Here is a 10,728-nt window from a genome sequence, read left to right on the forward strand (position 1 = left end):
AAAAAAAAAAAAAAAAAAAAAAAAAAAGGTGTTAAAAATATATTCATTAGTTTTCAGTAGAGACGAGGTCTCACTATGTTGCCCAGGCTGGTCTCAAACTCCTAGCCTCAAACAATCCTCCCATCTCAACCTCCCAAAGTACTGGTATTATAGAGGTGTGCCACTATAATAAAGCCAAGAGAATGTTTTATTTTATTTATGTATTTTTTTTTTTTTTTTTTTTAATTTTGAAACGAAGTTTTGCTCTTGTTGCCCAGGCTGGAGTACAATGGCGCGATCTCGGGTCACCTCAACCTCTGACTCCCAGGTTCAAGTGATTCTCCTGCCTCAGCCTCCTGAGTAGCTGGGATTACAGGCCCATGCCACCATGCCCGGCTAATTTAGTATTTTTAGTAGAGACGGAGTTTCTCCATGTTGGTCAGGCGGGTTTCGAACTCCCAACCTCAAGTGATCCACCCACCTCAGCCTCCCAAAAAGCTGAGATCATAGGCCCCCCAAAATTTTTTAATTAAAAAAAATCACCCAGAGATAACCACAACTATCATATTGATATAAAATTTTCCAGTCTTTTTCTATGTAAATTATGTATAGTGTATAAATGTATGTACACAGGCACTTTCTTATATACACATATTAATGATGCCAAAATGAGAACTTTCCTTTATTATTGTACCATGTCATTAAATGTTCTTGTGCATATAGTTTTAATGTATATAAAAGGTCCTCAAAAGTTCATAAAAAATGTGTATTATGAAAAAACCTGCATGAATTTCAATTTTCTTTTGTACCAAAATAGGGTCATACTAAAGTTATAACATGGCCAAAGAAGATCTAGTTTGAGGCAGTGGGGCACAGTGGCTCACGCCCATAATCCCAACACTTTGGGAGGCCAAGGAGGATGAGTCACTTAAGCCCAGGAGGTCGAGACCAGTCTGGGCAATATAAGGAGACCCCTTTCTACGTAAAATTTAAAAATTAGCCAAGAGGCCGGGCACGGTGGCTCAAGCCTGTAATCCCAGCACTTTGGGAGGCCGAGGCGGGTGGATCACAAGGTCAGGAGATCGAGACCATCCTGGCTAACACGGTGAAACCCCATCTCTACTAAAAAATACAAAAAACTAGCCGGGCGAGGTGGCGGGCGCCTGTAGTCCCAGCTACTCGGGAGGCTGAGGCAGGAGAATGGCGTGAACCCGGGAGGCGGAGCTTGCAGTGAGCTGAGATCTGGCCAGTGCACTCCAGCTTGGGTGACAGAGACTCCGTCTCAAAAAAACAAAACAAAACAAAACAAAATTAGCCAAGCATGGTGGTGTTTACCTGGGGTCCCAGATACTTGGAAGGCTGAGGTGGGAGGATCACTTGAGCCCAGGAGGTCGAGGCTGCAGTGAGCCGTGATCGTGCCACTGCACTACAGCCCGGGTGACAGAGTGAGACCCTGTCTCAAAAAAACAGAAATAAAAACAAAAAACTAGTTTTAGGCACTAAGAAAGATAAGCTCTCAGTTTGAAAAGAGCTCCTTTCAGAGAAACACGAATTCTGCTAAAACTGAAGCAAGAACACATGTCACATTTATGGTAAAACTTGGGTTCAAGAATGGTGAAATCACTGATGCTTTACAAGAAGTGTATGGGGAAAATGCCCTCCCAAAATCAGCAGTTTATTATACAAGTGGATAATTTCTTTTTCTTTTTTTCTCTCTTTTTTTTTTTTTTTTTCGAGATGGAGTCTCGCTCTGTCACCCAGGCTGGAGTGCAGTGGCGTGATCTCAGCTCACTGCAACCTCCACCTCCCAGGTTCAAGTGATTCTCCTGCCTCAGCCTCCCATGTAGCTGGGATTACAGGCACACACCACCACGCCCAGTTAATTTTTGTATTTTTAATAGAGATGGGATTTCTTTTCTTCTTCTTCTTCTTCTTTTTTTTTTTTTGAGACAGAGTCTCGCTCAGCCTCCCAAGTAGCTGGGGCTACAGGAACGTGCCACCACGTCTGGCTAGTTTTTGTATTTTTAGTAGAGATGGGGTTTCACTCAGCCTCCCAAGTAGCTGGGGCTACAGGAACCCGCCACCACGTCTGCCTAATTTTCGTATTTTTACTACAGATGGGGTTTCACCATGTTGACCAGGCTGGTCTTGAATTTTTGACCTCAAGATCCACCCACCTCAACCTCCCAAAGTGCTGGGATTACAGGTGTGAGCCACAGCCACCTCACCCAGCCTAGAGATGGGGTTTCACCAGGTTGGTCAGGCTGGTCTCAAACTCCTGACCTCAGGTGATTCACCTGCCTCGGCCTCCCAAAGTGCTGGGATTACAGGCATGAGCCACCGCGCCCGGCCCACTCATTTTAAGAGGGACACAACAAGGTTGATGGAACCCGCAGCGGCAGCCAATCCACAGCAATTTGTGAAGAATTAATCCTGTACACACCCTAATTGAAAAGAACCAATGATTTACAGCAGGAACAACCACCAACACCACTGACATCTCAACTGGTTCACCTTAAATAGTTCTGACTGAAACACCTCAAATAGTTCTGACTGAAAAATTAGAGGTGAGCAAACTTTCTTCTCCAAAGTTTGTGCCCAGAAGCCATTGTGCCCAGATCAGCTGCGGACAACAGCAGGGCTTTCAATGGAAATTTCCAACAAGTGGGATCAAGATCCTGAAGCAGCCAGGCCGGTGGCTCATGCCAGTAATCCCAGCACTTTGGGAGGCAGAGGCGGGCGGATCACTTCAGGTCAGGAGTTTGAGACCAACCTGGCCAACATGGTGAAACCCCGTGTTTACTAAAGGTACAAAAATTAGCCGGGCGTGGTGGTGCATGCCTGTAATCTCAGCTACTTGGGAAGCTGAGGCAAGAGAATCACTTGAACCCAGGAGGCGGAGGTTGCAGTGAGCCGAGATCATGCTACTGCATTCCAACCTGGGTGATACAGTGAGACTCCATCTCAAAAAAAAAAAAAAAAAACTGAAGCATTTCTTCAAATAACTGTAACAGGAATGAGAGACGAAACAGGGCTTTTACCAGTGCGATCCTGAAGACAGAGCACAATTAAAGCAATGGCTACGAAGAGCTGAAAGAGCAAAAGCGGACCATCAAGAGTGAAGATCAGCTGGGGGCGGTGGCCCAGGCCTGTAATCCCACACTCTGGGAGGCCAAGGTGGGTGGATGGCTTGAGCTCAGGGGTTTCAGACCAGCCTGGGCAACATGGCGAAACCCCATCTCTACAAAGAATACAAAAATTAGCCAGGCATGCTGGCACGCGCCTGTAATCCTAGCTACTCGGGAGGCTGAGGTGGGAGGATCACTTGAGCCTGGAATTTAAGGCTGCAGTGAACCATGTTCACGCCACTGTACTCCAGCCTGGGTGACAAAGTGAGACACTGTCTCAAAAAATAAAAATAAAAGAGCGGCCACGCGTGGTGGCTCATGCCTGTACTCCCAAAGACCTGTAATCCCAGCACTTTGGGAGGCCGACGCAGGTGGATCACCTGAGGTCAGGAGTTTGAGAGCACCCTGGCCAACATACTGAAACTCCCATCTCTACTAAAAATACAAAAAGTAGCCGGGCATGGTGGCAGGTGCCTGTAATCCCAGCTACTCAGGAGGTTGAAGCAGGAGAATCACTTGAACCTGGGAGATGGAGGTTGCAGTGAGCCGAGATCACACCATTGCACTCCAGCCTGGGTGACAAGAACAAGACTTTGTCTCAAAAAACAAATAAATAAAAAAATAAAAGCGCAAAGATCATGACAACTGTTTTCTGAGATGCTCCAGGCATTTTGCCTGTTGACTTTCTGGAGGGCCAAATCACAATAATATCTGTTAATTATGAGAGTGTTTTGAAAAAGTTCACCAAAGCTTTTACAGACAAATACCTGGGAAAGCTTCACCAAGGAGTCCTTCTCCACCACAACAATGCTCCTGCTCATTCCTCTCATCACACAAGGGCAAGTTTTCAAGAGTTTCCATGGGAAATCATCAGACATCTCAGTGTGGCTCCTTAAAACTTCTTTTTGTTTACTTTTTTTTTTTTTTTTGGAGACAGTTTCTCCCTGTCGCCCAGGTTGGAGTATAGCGGCACAATCTCAGCTCACTGCAACCTCCGCCTCCCAGGTTCAAACGATTCTCCTGCCTCAGTCTCCTGAGTAGCTGGGATTATAGGTGCCCTCCACTACGCCCAGCTAATTTTTTGTATTTTTAGTAGAGACTGGGTTTCATGTTGGCCAGGCTGGTCTCGAACTCCTAGCCTCAGGTGATCTGCCGGCCTCGGCTTCCCAAAGTGCTCACGCCTGTAATCCCAGCACTTTGGGATTTTGAGTTTGAGACCAGCCTGATCAACATGATGAAACTCCATCTCCACTAAAAATACAAAAATTAGCTGGGCATGGTGGCAGGTTCCTGTAATCCCAGCTACTCGGGAGGCTGAGGCACGAGAATTGCTTGACCCTGGGAGGTGGAGGTTGCAGTGAGCCGAGATCACTCCACTGCACTCTAGCCTGGGCAACAGAGTGAGAATCTGTCTCAAATAAATAAATAAAATAAATTTTAAAATATTTAAAAGGGAACCATTTTTCTTCAGTTGATAGTATTCAAAAGACTGCATTGACACACTGAAAGTCCCGGGACGCTCAGTCCTTTAGGGATGGACTACATGGCTGGTATTATCACTTACAGAAGTATTTCATACTTGATGGCGCTTATGTTAAGAAATAAGTTTATATTTTTTATTTGTATCTTTTAGTCCCATTTTCTCACAAACTTTATGAAGTCCCCTCATACAGGCACAGGCAGAGAAAGATACATAATCATAGGTAACCACTCCCCTCACTCTGGACATGTAAGCTGGTCCTAATCTTTCTCTACTGCATCCAATGCTGCAGTGAACATCCTCTATAGAAATGCTGAGGGCAGGTTTTAGTCACGGGATTGGGGAGCACACACAGGAATGCCAGTGCCTGGGGGCAGATGGGCAGTGAGAAGAGAGTGTCATCCACTAGGGAAACCCGAATAATGTGGAGACCGAGGGCACCACAACCTTCCAGGATTGTACAACGTGGCCTGCAGTTGGCCCTCACTGAGTGGCATGTGAGATGTGACATGCTGTTTGCTGGACAAATTAACTGTGTTAGTGCCATCTTCCCTCTATGAAAACCCCTCACATTCTGTGACGGATCGACAGCCCGCCCTGCTGTCTCTGAGAGTGAGCTATGCCCACAGCCCCCACAGGCGCTCCTGTGCACTGCTGGGGCATAGGAGCCCACACCCTGGCCACAACTGCCCAGGCAAAGGTTTGGCCTGACACAAAGGTGGCCATTTATGGACTGGATATGTGGGAGGGGCAGCCCAGCAAAAAGACTGCCCAGTGGAGACCTTCTACACTGGACAGTGACTTATCAAGCCCATCAGACTGTCTCTCACGGGACTGCCTGAAAACCAGAGGACCACAAAGTGAGCCATAGGCGAGGGCTACACAGGAGAAGGTAGTAGGCAGGGGCCAGGAGGTGGAAGCCAAGAGGTAGCAGAAGACATCAGGCAGAAAGGATCCGTAGTTGGCCTTGGCCTGAGCCTCCAAGGACTCCAGAAGGAGGTTCTTCTCTTCCAGGAGGGCTGCTCTTTGTCTGCCGAGGCCCTCCCCGGCTTCCCACCCTGCTGCTTAGCTTTACAATAAAGCCTCATCACTGGAGGTAACCAGAGTGGGTCTGTGCTCCCTGCAGCCTGCAGGACCCTCACTGCACATGTGCAGACAGCACTTTACAGTTTACATGGTGCTTTCCCAGGCATTCTCTCATCACAACAAACGCGGGAGGGAGAACACCTTATCCCCACGTCATAGATGAAGAAACTGATATTCAGAGAGGATATGCGTCCATTGGCAGGTAGATTAGGGAGGAGAAACTCAGAACCAGGTTTGCTGACCTCATGTCCTGGCTGTTTTCATCACACTGAGTGGTCTTCCTTCCCTCCCAGAAGATGCCTTCACTGTGCTGTGCTACCACTGCCGCTAGCCTTCTCTGTTTGAAGGTGAACTGGCCTTAGTTGCTTCATGTGTTTCAAATTGTCTACTGCAACTCAAATGTTGTAATGCATGAGGGCTGTGTAGTAACATAATGCATGACGACTGCATAGGTTTTCTGTCCATAGTGTCCAGCACTTGTGACCATACAGTAGGTGCTCAATAAGTGTTGATGGTTCCAAATGCAGTTTTGCAAAATGTAGAGGTCCAAATCCCACCCACCAAGTATGGATTAGGATTCTCTGCAGATTTGAAAATTACCGATAGAAAGGATGCTTATCCAGCTTCCTCAACTCTCAAAAACATAGCCATGAACCAGGAAATTAGCAAATATATGTAAATAAGCAACCAAACTGAATCTCATAAATTCCATGCAAAACAGCTGAAGCATGCTTGTCTTCAAAAAACTGCTGTTCCCTCTCTCGGTACCTATAAACCTTTACTTTATATATAATTCTAAGGAGCTTGGTCAGTTGGTTTCTCAGTCCACAGTTCACTGGAAGCGTGCTTAGGAACAGCTATGAGAAAGTGCAAGCTGAGGCCGGGCACGGTGGCTCACACCTGTACTCCCAGCACTTTGGGAGGCCGAGGTGGGTGGATTACCTGAGTTTAGGAGTTCAAGACCAGCCTGGCCAACATGGTGAAACCCTGTCTCTACTAAAAATACAAAAATTAGCTGGGCGTAGTGGCGCACGCCTGTAGTCCCAGCTACTTGGGAGGCCAAGGCACAAGAATCACTTGAACCCAGGAGGCGGAGGTTGCAGTGAGCTGATGGCACCACTGCACTCCAACCTGGGCAACAGAGCAAGGCTCCATGTCAAAAAGAAAAAAAAGAAAATTAATTGTGTTACACAAAGGAGCCCAGCCTTCCCCTCAGTGCTCTGGCATGGCCAGCTGTGCTTGCAGTGATTGCTTCATCACACTCCACAGACAGGGTCCAGCCCTCCAACTTGTGTGCTGCATAGTAGTTAACAGCACAGATTTTGGAGCCAGGCTTGCCGGGTTCAAATCCTGCCTCTGCCACCGCTGAATTGTGTTTATTATTCAATTCTGTATGCTTCAGGGGGTGGTGGCTCACATCTGTAATCCCAGCACTTTGGGAGGCTGAGGTGGGAGGATTGTTGGAGGCCAGCAGTGTGAGACTACCCTAGGCAACATAATGAGACCCCGTCCCTACAAAAAATATAAAAATTAGCCAGCCATGATGACGCGTGCCTGTAGTCCCATCTTCTCAGGAAGCTTGAGCCTGGGAGGTCAAGGCTGCAGTGAGCCATAACTGCACCACTGCCCTCCAGCCTGGGCAACAGAGTGAGACCCTGACTCAAAGCAAAAACAAGGCCAGGCACAGTGGCTCATGCCTGTAATCCCAGCACTTTGGGAGGCCGAGGCGGGCGGATCACGAGGTCAGAAGTTTGAGACCAGCCTGACCAACATGGTGAAACCCTGTCTCTACTAAAAATGCAAAAATTATACGGGCGTGGAGGTGCACACCTGTAATCCCAGCTACTCGGGAGGCTGAGGAAGGAGAATCGCTTGAACCCGGAAGGCAGAGGTTGCAGTGAGTGGAGATCGTGCTACTGCACAACAGCCTGGGCGACAGGCTGTTGTCTCAAAACAAAACAAAACAGAAACAAACTCTGTGTGCTTACCTTGCCCCTTATTCCCCAAAGTGGGGTCCAACAGGACCTGGAAGCTTGTTAGGGAGGCAGAATGTCAGACCCAGAGCTGGTGAATTAGGATCAGTGTTGTAAGATGTTTATGTACACATGGAGTGTGAGAAGCCCGTAACAAATAATGTTAAATGAATGAAATTGGGCATTCTAATACATGAAAGTCCCAGGAGCATCAACAGGATAGAGAAGGGGGCGGGGGAGCAGAGGGCTGGCCCCTGAGGGAAGGAGAGGAGCTTGATATAAAGAAAAGAGAAAGTGGGGGAGGCTGGGCACTCAGAAGGACTTGGCTCAGCTACTTTCCCAGCTGGATTCCTTGGGATTCAGTGTCCTCATTGGTGCAATGGAGTGACTGATGCCCACCTAACAGAGCTGTGAATAGGAGAGGAGATAAGTCCAGAAGGCACTGCACAGAAAGGGCCCTCAGGCTGTCACTGTGGCAGGCTCACGCCCTCACCCGAAGCCCTGGGTCCAGAGCTTTGCGGTTTCAGAAAGGTCACTCGATGCATGTGCTGACACTACATAATACTCCAGTAGGGTCTGGGCAGTGCCCTTAATTAAACCCAGTAAATTTTTGCAGGAAAATGTCTGAGCAGTGAGAGACAACGTAAAGATTTTTAAATAACCTCACACCAGGTCAGGTCAGGTTTGTGGCCAAATGAGTTTATACCAAACTTGTTGGGGGGGGGGGGAAGTTTGCTTTTTTAGAGTTTTGGTTTTAGAATTGCAGATCAGGGAGTGTGAAGCTGGACGACAAAGGAGGAGGGGCAGCCTTCGACGGGGATGGTGAGGAGACCCCACCAAGCTTGGCATGGGATGCAGGAAGGGCTGAATGGTTTGCCCTCAGGGGCGAGTTCACATTTGGAAGGAAGGGGCAGAAAGCATGCCATCAGCAGGCCAGGCACGGTGGGTCATGCCTGTAATCCCAGCACTTTGGGAGGCCAAGGCAGGCAGATCACCTGAGGTCGGGAGTTCGTAGACCAGCCTGACCAACATGGAGAAACCCCGTCTCTACTAAAATTACAAAATTAGCCAGGCGTGGTGACACATACCTGTAATCCCAGCTACTCAGGAGGCTGAGGCAGGAGAATCACTTGAACCCGGGAGGCAGAGGTTGCAGTGACCAGGATCACGCCATTGTACTCCAGCCTGGGCAACAAGAGTGACACTCGGTCTGAAAAAAAGGGAAAGAAAAGAAAGAAAGAGAGAGAGGAAGGAAGGAAGGAAGGAAGGAAGGAAGGAAGGAAGGAAGGAAGGAAGGAAGGAAGGCAGGCAGGCAGGCAGGCACACAAACAGTAGGAAGTCGCCAAGGCTAGGGTCTGAACAGGAGTATGATCTAATCAAAGACAGAGAGCAACAGATTTGTCAGGTTTGCAAACAAACAGGAAGAGGGCATCCTAGAGTTACCCCATCCTCCTGGCCCTACTTGAATTTCCTGGGAGGAAGAGTGGATGCACCTTACATACACACAGCCCTCACCAAAAACACACATGAAAAAGGCTCTCATACTCTCTCAGACTGTCAGGGGCAACCCATAGGGCCTTATCTACTACATAGGCACATGTAAAATTACAATACATTATAGCAAAAAATTAACATAATTCGAATTTTGTGTGCCAGATGCCATGAACATTTTTTTTTTTTTTTTTTTTTTTTTCTGGTTCTAATTCTTACAGCAGCCCTGTGAGGTATGAATCTTTGTTCTATTTTACAGAGGAGGACATGAAGGCTCAGGTTGCCTAAGAAAGGCCAGGATCACGTGGTTGATTCATCGAATGCCAGTGCCTGAGTGCCCTCCATTGAACCACACTGCGAGGCCAGAAGTCACTGAGGATCTGAGGCCAAGACAGGAAAGGGACAAGTCAGAGGGCTGAGATCTGGAAGAGAGAGTGTGTCCTGCAGCCTGAAAAGCCCCTGGTTCACACTTCGGCTCTCCCCTCAACCTTCCTGTACCCTTATGCTTTGGGTGTATCTCCTGTAAACCCCAGAGATGGGATTTGTTCTTTATCCATTCTGACAATCTTTATCTTTTTTTTTTTTTTTTTGAGATGGAGTCTCACTCTGTCACCCAGGCTGGAGTGCAGTGGCATGATCTCGGCTCACTGCAACCTCTGCCCCTCCAGGTTTAAGCGATTCTCTGCCTCAGATTCCCGAGTAGCTGGGATTACAGGTGTGTGCCACCACACCCGGCTAATTTTTTGTATTTTTAGTAGAGACAGGGTTTCACCATCTTGGTCAGGCTGGTCTTGAACTCCTGACCTCGTGATCCACACACCTTGGCCTTCCAAAGTGCTGGGATTATAGGCATGAGCCACCGCGCCCGGCCTGACAATCTTTATCTTTTAATAGGAGCATTTAGTCCATTTAGATTTAATGTAATTACAGATATATAGACATATGGGATTAAATCTACTCTCTGCTTGCTATTGGTTTCATCTGTTCTATGTTCCTTTTTCTCTCCTTTTCCCCCTTCTTTTGGTATTGGGTTTTTTTGTTGTTGTTGTTGTTTAGGTTTTTCTTTTTGCTATTGAACTTTTCCCTCTATTAGTTGGGAGGTTATATGTCCTTTTCTGTTTGACTTTGCCCTCAACTCAATTTTTTGATAATTAAGTGAGTGTGTGTGTGTAAAGTGTTTTGTACCACTAGTCCTATAGCTTGGGATGGTGTGAGGCAGGCCTGGGTTAGAACCCTGGCTCTGGCACGTTCTAGCTGTGTATTCCTTTTAGCTGCTTTCCCCTAAGCCTCAGTTTCTGTATCTGTTAAACATGGATGATGGAACCCACTACACAGCTTATTGTGACACTTTAGTGAGTTTACAGGATGCCAAGTGTTCTGCCTAAGAGCACAGAAAAGGGGCTCAACAAATGCTTGTCCCCTTCCCCTCTCTAGACTTTGCCTTTCTACGTCCGGGAAGAATTGGCCCTGGATGGAAGCTGCCCAAGAGCCTAGCTGCGTAGCTTGGCTTGACCGTAGGAAACCTTCCCAGAAGAAATCTCTCTGGAATGAGATGTTCCCAGGGTACAAATGATCTGTAACGTCATCAGTG

This window comes from Rhinopithecus bieti, unplaced genomic scaffold (assembly GCF_001698545.2).
Source record: "Rhinopithecus bieti isolate Rb0 unplaced genomic scaffold, ASM169854v2 scaffold_4553, whole genome shotgun sequence".
Lineage (NCBI taxonomy): Eukaryota > Metazoa > Chordata > Mammalia > Primates > Cercopithecidae > Rhinopithecus > Rhinopithecus bieti.